The 12,205-nt window shown below is 45.6% G+C and overlaps 1 protein-coding gene across 1 annotated transcript in view; it reads left to right on the top strand.

Annotated features, from left to right (window-relative positions):
- The window catches only part of NEGR1 (neuronal growth regulator 1), a 232,071-nt gene that overhangs the window by 122,721 nt on the left and 97,145 nt on the right, over positions 1 to 12,205 (top strand).

The raw sequence follows: 12,205 nt of genomic DNA, 5'->3' as shown, positions 1-12,205 counted from the left end.
TTTACAAAGCAAGATCTGGAAAAAAAAGGTCACTTTTGACCTTTAAGACAATGACAATGAATTTGGCTTGGAGTGTCCATCAAGGGACTCGAGGAAAAATTCAGTTGTAGCAGAAAATGGATTTTAACTAAATGTCAAATAAAATTTTATTAGAAGCCATGGTGATACTTTAGAGTAATAGCTTAAAGCATTGAGTGGCTGCAGAAAGGAGCTCTTATAATGTTCCTGGAGAGGGATAAAGCAGAAAAGGAGAATTAGTGCACTCAGGCTGCAGGAGAGGCTGAGGAATAGGCAGTCTCCTCCTCTTGAATTCAGGCAAAATGAAAATCTGGTACCTGGGGACATGGGTGAGTGATGGCCTTGGCAGTGCTGGGGCGATGGTTGGACACTCGATGAGCTTACAGGGTTTTTCAACCTTAATAAAAATTAATGCAGGTAATCAGAAGGGCTTCCAGTGAGCCCCTGGCTCTGTATCTTGACAAAAGGGCTGCGAATGACGAAAGGTGTGCTCATCCATTACCACAGTGAGAACTGAAAATGGAATTTGAGGCAAACACTCTTGGAAGATCTTGTGGAACGGGGAGAGACAATGGAGGTGCTCAGGGTGCTCCTACCAAGCGCCCAGCACAGCAAACTGTGGGTACACAGGAGGTATTCCCAGAGGAGCTGTTCCCACAACTTAAAGTCTAAGGGCAGGCAGGTATAGCCTCTCTTTGTTTTCCCTTTAGGTGTCAAATTCTTGCTTCACTCTGCCTTCTCACCGCTTCTTGGAAGTGGATATGATTAGAATCCCAGAATCTCAGACTGGTTTGGACCTTAAAACTCATCCAGTCCCACCCCCTGCCACGGGCAGGGACACCTTCCACTATCCCACGTTGCTCCAAGCCCTGTCCAACCTGGCCTTGGACACTTCCAGAGATGGGGCAGCCACAGCTTCTCTGGGCAACGTCTGCCAGGGCATCACCACCCTCACAGCCAAGAAATTATTCCCAATCTCTAATCTAAATCTCTCCTCTTTTAGTTTATAGTGCCCATGGGAGACAAAAAAGAGGCAAAGGTACCACAGACTAGGCAGGGACGCCTCTGAGAGGAGGGAGGGTTCCCAGGCTGACGCAGCACATCAGGACAGCCCAGGCAGAGATGCCCTGATGAGCCTCAGTGCTGAGGTCTGGCAAATTCATTGCAGATGCCATGTCACAGACCTGCATCCCCACAAATCCTCCTTTTCCAAGTGATGGGCAACAAGGGGGAGCACTGGGACCTGGCACTCAGTGCTCTGCTCTGGGTGACAATGTGGGGATTGGTCACACCTTGGACTTGATGACCTTGGAGCTCTTTTCCAGCCTCAGTGATTCTGAGATTCTGTGCCTTGAGACGTGCCTTGGGTGTCCCCTGTTTGATTAATGGACACAGCTCGATCTGGAATGGGAGAACACAGGATCCAAATAACTTCTTGCGCAAAAATCTTGTAAAATGTGATGGAAACAAAGGTACAATTTCCAGCACATGTTCTGCTAGTGCAACAAATAAAGAAGACTTCTTCCATTCCAGTAACACTTCTGTGCTCAGGTGCATGTTCCGGGTGCAGACAGTTACAAATGGCTCTCATAGCCCAGGGAACATCAGCCTGGCAAACACAAAGCCTGGATTTATTAGAAAAGAAAATGCAAGAGAGTTGCAAACATCAGGTCTCTGTAATGGTTTATATTCTGTGTGCAGCACCTCACCTCTCTCTAAACATCAGCTTCATCTGCACTTTCTAATTTCTCCCAGTTTTCCCCTGTAATTCCCAGTGGCACTAATGAGGCTCACAGGGAAGCGTCGCATCTCCAATCCAGCACTAAATTATATTAACCAAGCATATTTAGAATATTCTCAAATTGTTTGTCAAAGCTGCTGCTAAAAGATAAGGAACTGAAATCTCTGAATACAAATGACTCAATGTAGACTAATTCCAGGATATGATCATGATTTACATCAACGCAGCCTTGACTTGCACGAGGTTGGATTCAATTTTTTGGAACACAAGATAAATTGAACCTTTCATAGGAATAAAAATAAAATACATTTTGAGGTGATTTTTAAGCTCAGTCTGTAAATCACTGGCCTGGAATCTTTATTGTGCATGTTTAACTTGCAGTCATTATGTAAATGCTTTCATTATATAAATATTCATTACACAGCCCCATTATGTAAATGCAGCAAATCTCCACACTCAGCGGAACGCTCAGGCTGCAGTTTGTAATCTGGAAATCTGTATTGTTGAAATGTCACCCGAATAAATTGCAGGTATTACTTATTTTGTTCTGACATTTCAGAGCAAAGTGCATCATCGATAGTTTAAGAATGAAACCAGAATGCTAAAGAATTCAACTCTGACAGAACTCCAGCTTTAGCACTTGTATGTCCAACCTGTGTGTGTGAGTTACACTGAGAGTTTGGCTAAGCTCTGTCGGCAGCAAAACTAGCAAAAGACATTCAGAAATCTTTTGATAAAATGTTTCTGCTTTCCAAAGTTCAGGTGCTGTTATGTCAAAATTCTTTTCCACTTTCATTTTGACAAGTTTCCAAAGGGGAGGTTCTCCAGCTGCAGAGGGATTGGCATGCTCAGAGGGTGCAGTGACAGGACAAGGGGGAACAGCTTTAGGCTGAAGGAGGGGAGATTTAGATGGGATATTGGGAAGGAATTCTCAGCTGTGAGGGTGGTGAGGCCCTGGCACAGGTTGCCCAGAGAAGCTGTGGCTGCCCCATCCCTGGAAGTGTCCAAGACCAGGTTGGATGAGGCTTGGAGCAACCTGGGATAGTGGAAGGTGTCCCTGCCCATGGCAGGGGGAGGAACAAGGTGGGCTGTAGGGTTCCTTCCAACCTGAATCAGTCCAGGATTCTATGATCCCTGGTTACTTCCAGTTCCGTATTTTCCAGTTCTTCCCTCCTCTCTTGCTCCTTTTCTCACGGTTATATCTCCATTGTTCCCAGTCCAGCTTTCAGTTAATTTCCCAAACAGGATGATGATCTGGATGCAGGGATGCATTTGGAAGAATAGATTTTCAGAAACTGTGAATTTAGCTGAATTGAGTGGAAGGCAGATTCTGGCACCAGAACACCCATTGTTCATTCTGTCCGGGTTCCAGGGAATGATGACACAGAAACATTTCCAGTATAACCCAACAAACCACCAAAAGCCCTGTAAGAACTGTTTAGCATGTGCAAAATAACAGATTTTTCTCCAACACTGAGGAAACCAGTGGTAGTGCTCACTAAGCAGAAATTAGGCTGAGTTTAGACTTGAACATGCCCATATGATGGCTCCTCTCCCTCCTCTCCCTCTCCCTTTTCCCTCTTCCATTTGCCACGTGTGCAGGATGTGATAGGACTGAAGGCACTCTAATGCCCCTCCTGCTGCTCCTGGACAGCCCTAAAGCTGTGGAGATATATTGCATTAATGTATCATCACAGCCTGACCATGTATTAGTGCAATTCATCTTCAGAGCTCTGCAATTACCAGGCTGGGCTGGTGGGGAAGGAGCTTCGGAGCCGATTCCATTGCGGACAAAAGGCGCTGCCAGTCCCTGGGCTACAGGACCCTTCCTCAATCCCACTGCTGCACAACACTGAGGTCCTTCTCTGAGGGAGAAGCAAAGAGGGTTTTTAAAAACTCTCCCTAAATGCTGAGAAACAAACAAAGCTTGACCTGAGCCAGCCAATGTCAAAGATTCTGTTCCACTTGCCCTTCTGCTGCAGAGCCACTGCCTCTCAGATGTGTGCACACGTGACAGAAATGAGAAGTGTTTTGTTCAAGTACAAGTACTTCACACTTGGATTTTCAGGCTGAAAATACTTAACTGACATGGATTATTATCAGATTCCAAGGGCTTTGTGTGTGTACGAATGGTGAAATCTTTTAAAATCCTCCATCCCTCACTTAAAAATAGGTTTTAAAGTGAAAGTTTTAGAAACATGAGTTTCTATCTTGTTTCTCTTTTTCTTACTAAGTTCTAAACATGGAGCAGATATTGCTGGTGAGGTCATTTCACACCAGTTTCCCCTCATGCCAGTGTAATTGTGCATTGTGTAATTTGTGATCAGTGAGAAGCTGGTCTCCTCCAGCCTCCCCTTGGCTGCTGCATGTGCACAGTGAAGCTGCTCTCAGCACCGACCACGTCATATGAAGGATTTTGCTGTCGAACTGCATTTCCCAACTTTGGAATTCCAAATTCAATTAGCAGTGTGTCAAACAGCCTGGCAATCCTGCTGGCTGGAACAACCTCTTTTCTCAAGCTTTGTCACAGATAGCTCAAAACCAGTGATTATTTTCTCCTGGTTCACTGAATCCTGGAATGGTTTGGGTTGGAGGGAACCTTAAAGCTCATCTCCTTCCAACCCCCCCTGCCATGGGCAGGCACTCTTTCCACTATCCCAGGTTCCTCCAAGCCCCATCCAACCTGGCCTTGGACACTTCAGGGATGGGACAGCCACAGCTTCTCTGGGCAACCTGTGCCAGGACCCCACTTTCAGTGGGAAGAATTTCTTCCTTATATCCAGTCTAAACCTATTCTTTGCCAGTTTGAAACCATTCCTTGTCCTGTCACTCCAGGCTTCTGTGATTAGAATGGTTCAAGTTGAAAAGGACCTTAAAGATTATCTTGTTTCAACTCTCCTCTATCAAAGAATTCTTTTTCAACCACCTTTTTTACTGTTCATGGGTTTGGGTTTTCAGTGCCTGGAGCTGCTGTTCCCAGTCACTTTGTCAGCTGCTGGGGAACAGCCCTAAAGCCAGTCAGGGGCTTTCTCTTATGGAACTTTCCCTTCATTGAGGTGACGTCTTGCAGTAGATGGTCTTTTGAGGCTGGAGACAAAGGGCTCACAGGCTGGGGGATGAAGTGGGATCCTGTCCCAGTGAAGACAATGCCACGCAGTCACCTTCCTAAAGGGAGGAGATTTATTGCTGCATTAGGTCCAAAGCAAAGCTGGTTCCTTTTAGGCGCCTGAGCAGCAGAATGTGAAATGATTCAGTGATTTGACCTGATGAGCGCTGACAGAGCTACGCCTCCCTCGTGCCATCATTACTCATCTTGCAGGGAACAGCTCCATCCCAGCGCTGGTGCAGTGCTCCCAGGTCAGGTGAAGCATTACCGGCCTGAACACAAACATCTGTTCCCGCAACTGAGCTGAAAGTGTTTGGAGAAGAGCCAGGGAACCTTCAGTGACAGACCAAGGCAGGGAGGATCAGCAGAGACAGGCTAAGACTGTCCCAGACCAGGGAGGGTTTACCTGTGCCACGGGAGAGGGGCCAGGCAGGAGATGCCTGTCCAGAACCGTCAGCTCTGCTACCACTCACGCACCCCTGGGATCTGCCAGCATTCTCCAGGACGACTTTGGGAGGGAGGAAGGACAGGGATGTGGTCTCCAGAGAAACCTCTACGTGGCCTCTTGGCACCAGCTGGTTTCAGAGAACCTGGAACCTCCCAGCCTGAGTTGGGAGAGGCCGTAAAGCCCATCTCATTCCACCCACAGCTTCTCTGCCACAACCTGTGCCAGGGCCTTACCACTCTCAAAGGGAAGAATTCCTTCCCAATATCCCATCTAACCCTGCCCTCTGGCAGTGGGAAGCCATTCCCACTTGTCCTGTCCCCGGTTCCAGCAGGAACCTCAATGCCAGCATTGAGGCATGCCTGACAAAGATCAGATTAATTTAGAGCTCAGATTCCTTGGGGCTTTACCAAACCTTTGTGTCCTGCTACTGAATGACTTAATAGGGAACATCCGTCCTTTTCCTGCCGTGTTGTAAACTTCTCTTTCTGTGCCCTCTGAGGAAGCAGCTTGAGGTTTACTGCTCTGTGGTGGGTGGTTTACACAAAACCATAGCTTTGGATTTTTACCTTGAACAGGGATTCCTGCTTCTCCCAACTATCAGTGGTGTACAGGACCCCCAGGAGTCAGGGAATCTCCCAGCCTGGAGGCTTGGCACAGTGCCCTGTTGACACCAAAGGCACAGCACCAGGGCTTGGGCTGTGGCAGCACCTCCCACCGCTCCCTTCTACCCAAGTGCTTCCTTGGTTGCATCCTGGGCATGGATGAGCATGTTCCTGGAAAACACCTAAAACATGCATCCCCTGGGACTCATGCTCAGGAGGCACTCGGGGTGTTCTGTCAGGTCTTACGTGAGGAACATGATGTGCATGGGGCAGCTGAACATGCCAGCAATGGGCACGTGGGAATTGCGTGAATAAGGAGCGGGGTCAGGCCATCCTACAACCCCTCAGGGACTTAAAGATTTGTGATTAATATTTTATAGGCATTTAATGGCCTGGCTCGTGATCCTGGAGGGCCATTTCTCTGTTGATAAAGGCTTGGCATGTCAGTAAATCAATGGTTCCCTCATATCAAACACAGGGCTGGCAGCTTCCCAAGAGCTCCAGGGAACAGTGTGGAGCTCAGCACAGAGTAATGAGGGATTAATTAACAGTTTAAAGACTGCACAGCAAACACAGCACCCAGGATAAACTGCTGGGTGGGTTTCTTCCCTTTGCTTTTGTACAAGCAATAAAGTGACTTCCAAAATCACAGGTCTCCCTTAGAAAAGAAGGTGCCTTCTGGTTTTAGGTTATGGGAATTTTGGCCTTTTCTTTTTAACGAGACTTGTAAGTACCGTTCTTGGGAGATTTAGCATTAGGATCCAATTAAGTGACATTTAGTACCACAAGCCATTACTCTGGGGTGAGGTGGCATTGCACTGTGGTCAGGGCATTTCTGAGGAAGACTTCTCAGAAAAATGTCATTTTAATCAGGACTGTTCCAGAAGTTTGGCCATCCCTGCAGGAACAATTAAAGGTATTCCCAGGAATCCTCAGATCTTCTTAAAATCTTTAAAAGAATATTCTTGTTAAAGTACAGTTGTCAGAAGAATATTCAGTTTAAGATAGTCAAATAATTGGGGGCTTGTGAAGGAACAGAGAAACAAGAGCACAATTACAATTTGGTGAAATACAAACTAAAACTGTCCAAAATCATTGCACAGAAAAAAGTATGATTATTTTTTTGACAATTTTATAACAAATGGAAAGTATTTTTTACTTTTCAATAAAAGTAGATGAACTCATTAATAACTCATAAAATGCAATGAGAATGAGAATTTTAATACAGGCTGAGCTTATTCCCACAGATATTAGTTCATTTTTATGTGAGAAATATTGCACTTTTGAGTGAGCAGTGTATGACTCTCAGGAGATATTTCAATGAAACAAAGTCTTTAATGTTCAGAACCAAACCAACTTTTCACTCTCTTTTTACTTCCTTTGTACAACATCCCTCATGTTTTTTTGGGAGATCCTGGTCTTTTGAACCAAGCATGACAAATCTGGGGCTTGCACAAAGTTTTTTAGAGAAACGTAACAGATAATCTTAAAAATGCATCAAGATGCTCTTATTTTCACTCTGGGGACATCTGCTCCTCCTTCATATTCAGCTGGAATTTCCTGGGCATCAGTTTCTGCCCATTGCCTCTTGTGCTATTACTTGGTACCACAAGTGTTTACTGTGGTCATCCCAACCATACCTGCAGTTCCTCCTGCTTTAATTCCCAGAATCGTTTCTTCTGGGCATTTTTATTAATAAATCATATTTTAAACATACTAATAGTGCTTTTTTAAATGCATATTTTACAAAAAACATGGCGTAGCTTTTGAGTGATACGAAACAATATGGAAAAAAAAATTCATTAGTGATTCATTTAGCTTTAGTTATGCTTCCAGTTTCAACAAACTGCCAACAAGAGAATTGTATCAAATGGGAGCCGTCAACAAATGTATTTGAGCCAAACAGATAATCAGTACATAAATAGTCGGTCATCATTTTCAGAACATCATTTTGATATAGGAAGAGGAGGAAGGAATGTTATAAAACTGTCAGACCACCTGAGACCAGAGTCCTTTACCCCAGGGCGAACATCCATGTGGCCCCGTTGAGACTCCTCCTGCCCCATCCCACCTGCTCCCCATCCTTCCTGCTCCCTATTCCTCCTGTTCCCCATCCCTCCTGCTCCCCATACCCGGAGTGCCCTCAGCCTCCATCTGACTGACAGACCAAGGCTCTTCCAAAAGCCACCGTAGGCACTGGCCTTTATTGGGAATAATTAGCCCCTTCCCAAGAGCCAAATGCCCACATTAAGTCCTATGAATTATAAATAGCTCAAGTGAGATTTAATCACGTAGCTTTCTTATTAAAAAGATCATTGCCCAGTTCTTCCTTACACAGTTTTAATTTAGTCTTTTTTAATTTTCTGTGGTCATCACGGAGTTTTGAACAGATCCACAAAGATCAGAGTGAGGTCTGATATACAGGAAGATCAATATCCACATATGACATGCAGGTCAAACCTATCTCAAGAGAGGTTACTTTTTTCTTTCAAAGTAACATCTAGTTTACTGGATCTTAAATTCACAGAATCCCAGACTGCTTTGTGTTGGAAGGGACCTCAAAGTCCATCCAGTTCCACACCCTGCCATGGGCAGGGACACCTTCCACTAGACCAGGTTGCTCCAAGCCCTGTCCAACCTGGCCTTAAACACTTTCAGGGATGGGGAGTCCACAGCCTCTCTGAGCAACATCGGGTATTAAAATGGAGCTGGTTCTCCTTTACGTTAATTCTCAGCTGCTAAGGAGGAAAGGTCAGTCCATATTCTGGAGTATGAGCCAACCATGTGTTCCTTGGCATGAAGTCAGCAAAGAAAGGAATTAAACTTGCTCCAAGCCATACTAAGTCCATGATCTCAGACTCTAGGGCAGCCTGGCAATGGCTCTGTACAGGGACAGAATCTGGTGTAACTGTAGAGAATGGGGAAAACTGAAATGACTCCTTTTGTAGGACCAACTCCACCTTCTCCACACCATGCTCTGGATAACTGGCTGAGATTTACATTGCTCACACTGGGAGAACACACAGCTCTCCAAACGCCAGCCTCTGAACCCACTCCAGCCCCTGGAACTTTCAGCTTCGTTATTCTCTGTTCCCATCTCTTGTCTTTTATCTCCTTACAAAATTGTTCCACCTGTTTTACAGTTCATAAACTGGGACTATGTTGCAATTATATAATATCCTAGTGAATAAAGAAAAAATAAAAATAAATCCCCCTTGGTTCAGCTGAAGTCCTCAGCCATTTTTGGAGCTTCTCTGGACTTGCACCAGATTTTTGATTGGACTGACTCATGTTTAACACCAGGGAGGCAAGTGCTGCCCTTGCAGAACTCCTCCATCCAAGGCTGTGAGAATGGGTCCATATGGCCATGCGTGTGTGTGTGTGCTGCACCTGTGCCAGAAACCACAGGTGTGGTGAGAAAACACGGATATAATCGTATGTTCTCCTGAGGAATAAAAGTGTAAGGATTTATCAGACGTCAGATCACACGTCACTGGCAGAAAATAGACATTCAAGCTTAGTTTCACAGGCATTTCCCTTCCTGGAGAACCTAGTCTCCTTACCTGTGCTGTCCAGACGTGATTACTTAGGTATCTGTATGTGTATCAATAATCTAGTTAAGAGATCTTCTGAAAATCCCATCAGGAATGGCCTTGGATGTGAGGCACCCGCATGTTTATGTTCCTTTTACTTCAACCAATGTTTTTTTCTCATCTTTCATCAAAGTTCTTGGCTGACATGACTTCAGGCTGAGGGACTGCTGCTAATGAACCTTCAGATTTCCTTTTCTCAGGTACAAAGCCTGAGGAGTATTTTGGCTTGATGGCCAGAAAAGGCAGCCAGAAGTCTATGAAATGCTTGTGGGCTGCAGAAGAGCAGAACAAGGGTTGGTTACTCAGGACTGTAAGAGATCACAGGAAAAAACAGTGAGAAAACTGAGATATCTCCTGAAACTCATCTTCTTTCCCCAATGTCTTCATCCACAGTTTATTCTCCTGCTGCTTATGGATCCCCTTGCCTCAGCTGGATGTTCATGTGATGCAGCATAAATACACATACATATACTTATGCACAGATCCCTCCCACAGCTCAGTGCATGTGCTCTCACATGATCCACGTGCTCCCACACAGCCCTGGGAGATCTCTGGAACTAAGAACAGGCTGAGGAAGGGGCATCACAGGGCAGGCGAATGGGGGAAATGAAACAGGGTATCAGTGTATTCCTTAAGAGTGTTCATCTCTCGTATTTACTAAGAGTTTGCTTATGTGAGCTGGATGTAACATTTCAGAGGACATGAGGGTTTAAAATGCCTTAATTTGAAGATTTTGGAATGTGTGTGTGAGTTGCATAAAATCACGGATCTACCCAGCACTGTCAAAATACAAGAGCATTTGCAGCATAAATGAGAGTCAGAGCTCAGCATAGATCTGTATAAATACAAGGGTCATGGAAAGGACTCGTGCATTTTTGGGAATCATTCTAACAGGAATGGTGGTTTATTAAGTGGTGAATGGCTTGTGAGGAATCTAAACCAATGAAATGGTGGGTAGATGGAGGGAGGGGATTCTGCCCCTCTGCCCTGCTCAGGTGGGACCCCACTTGCAGAGCTGCCTCCACCTCTGGGGTCCCAGCACAGGAGGGACATGGAGCTGTTGGAGCGAGTCCAGAGGAGGTATCAAGATGATCAGAGGGATGGAGCAGCTCTGCTGTGAGGGAAGGCTGAGAAAATTGGGATTGTTCAGCCTGGAGAACAGAAGGCATCGGGGTGACCTAATTGCAGTCTTCCAGGACATGAAGGAGCTACAAGAAAGATGGAGAGAGACTACTTACAAGGGCCTGGAGTGGCAGAACAAGGGGGAATGCTTTAAACTGCCAGAGGGCAGGGTCAGATGGGATACTGGGGAGGAATTCCTCCCTGTGAGAGTGGGGAGGCTCTGGCACAGGTTGCCCAGAGAAGCTGTGGCTGTCCCATCCCTGAAAGTGTCCAAGGCCAGGTTGGATGGAGCTCTGAGAAACCTGGTCTAGTGGAAGGTGTCCCTGCCCACAGCAGGAGAGATTGGAACTGGATGATCTTTAAGGTCCCTCCCAAATCAGGCCATTCTGTGGTGTGTTGACATTTAACCAGAAGTTTAGAGCAGAGAATATTTGGTTTTACCTCAACTCCAAAACACAATTAAGGTTTAATAAAATTCCAAGTAGTTGGAGATGTATTTTGTTTCTTTTTCTCCGAGGGATACATCATAAATTTATCTCAGGGTTCAGTGTACTGGGCTACCCAGGTAGGTGGTGGAATCCCCATCCCTGGTGGTGTCCAAGGAACAACTGGACGTGGCACTCAGTACTCTGGGCTGGGTGACACTGTCGTTGTCGGGACGGACACCACACTGGGATTTCACACAGAAAAGCCTTTATTTCATACAAACATGGACAATTTATAGTCTCCCCTAGCCAGCATGTTTCACCACCATTGGTGCCCTTACTACATACACATCTTAAGATTGGCTGCTCTGTAGCTTCTGCAACTCAGGGTCGCTCAGCAAACAGTCCAGGCTCTCTGGCTATCACAGCTGCCCCGCAGCTCTGTCCTCCCTGTCCACCTTCTCATCTTCGTTGTTTACATTCCTTCACAACTTCACAGCTGCAACCACTCAAATTCAGGGCCCAAGCTGTCCACAGCTCAGTTGCCTCCCACATGACACGTTGGGGAATGGGCACAGGTTGGACTCAATGGTCTGGGAGGGCTTTTCCGACCTCAGTGATTCTGGGATGCTGTACAATGTTTTGGTGCCTACCATATATCCAGGGAAGCACTGGCATTGGAGAGCATTACACTTGCATCATTTTTAGTTATTTTTAACCTGACACAAGAGAGAATTTTGCATTTTATATAATTTTCACAGCATTTGAACCAAAGTGGAATTGCTGGAAGGTCTTTCCTCTCTGTGGGCCAATGCCCCTGTGCAGGAGGGACTTTGCATCCCTCTCTGCTGCTCAAAGCGAGAGGAAATACAGTTTTCCTGGGAATTGCTTCAGCCTGGCCAAAGCAGAGCAGGATGGGACCTTGCTGCACCTGCATGGGAACAGCAACACCTGCTTTGTTTGGGGAAGGGGTTCTTTATCATTTATTCCATGAACATGGAAGAGAAAAAAAAATCATGCAATTAAAAATCCTTATGCAATTCCTCATGTCCCATAAACTATTTCACTGCATGTTATGAATATTCACTTCAATCCACACTAATTTTCGTATTTCAGTCTTATCTTTCTACTTCCCACCACCAGTGCTCAC

Source organism: Manacus candei, unplaced genomic scaffold (assembly GCF_025592945.1).
Source record: "Manacus candei isolate 608988 ecotype Guabito, Panama unplaced genomic scaffold, ASM2559294v1 h1tg000005l, whole genome shotgun sequence".
In the NCBI taxonomy this organism is placed as follows: Eukaryota; Metazoa; Chordata; class Aves; order Passeriformes; family Pipridae; genus Manacus; species Manacus candei.
The sequence above is the reverse complement of the archived record's forward strand: the minus strand, read 5'-3'. Positions and strand labels throughout refer to the sequence as shown.